The sequence below is a fragment of the Triticum dicoccoides genome, chromosome 7A (genome assembly GCF_002162155.2).
Source record: "Triticum dicoccoides isolate Atlit2015 ecotype Zavitan chromosome 7A, WEW_v2.0, whole genome shotgun sequence".
NCBI classification, from domain to species: domain Eukaryota; kingdom Viridiplantae; phylum Streptophyta; class Magnoliopsida; order Poales; family Poaceae; genus Triticum; species Triticum dicoccoides.
Window position 1 is genome coordinate 78,726,742 of NC_041392.1, and position 804 is coordinate 78,727,545.

Genomic DNA, 804 nt, shown 5'->3' on the forward strand with positions numbered 1-804 from the left:
GAAGAGGATAAAAAAAGAAGAGGAAGAAGAAAAAAAGAGGAGAAGAAAGAATAGAGGAGTTCTTCTCCTCTTTTTTTTCTTCTTCTTCCTCTTTTTTTATCATGAACGAGGGTTGTCGAGGGTCGACGAGCGATAGAGGAAGAACCGGATAAAAAAATAAGAGGAAGAAGAAAAAAAGAGGACTTCTCCTCTCTTTTATCTTCTTCTTCCTCTTTTTTTATTGGGAACGAGGGTCGCCGAGGAGTCAAGGGTCGAGAGGGTGTCAACGGTCACCAAGGGGTCGAGGGTCGAGAGGGGGTCTAGGGTTGCCGAGGGGTCGAGGGGTCGAGGGTCGTCGAACATTAGAGCATGAAGAGAACAAAAAAAGAAGAGGAAGAAGAAAAAAAAGAGGAGAATAAAGAATAGAGGAGTTCTTCTCCTCTATTCTTTCTTCTCCTCTTTTTTTGTTTTCTTCTTCCTTTTTTTATCGGGAACGAGGGTCGTCGAGGGTCGCTGAGCGGTAGAGGAAGAAGAGGATAAAAAAAGAGGAAGAAAAAATAGAGGAGTAAAAGATGAGTTCTTCTCCTCTATTATTTCTTCTCCTCTTTTTTCTTTTTCTTCCTCTTTTTTTATCGGGAACGAGGGTCGTCGAGGATCGCCGAGGGGTCGAGGGTCGAGAGGGGGTCGAGGGTCGCCGAGGGGTCGAGGGTCGAGTGGGGTTCTAGGGTCGCCGAGGGGTCGAGGGTCGTCGAACATGAGAGGATGAAGAGGATAAAAAAAGAAGAGGAAGAAGAAAAAAAGAGGAGAAGAAAGAATAGAGGAGAA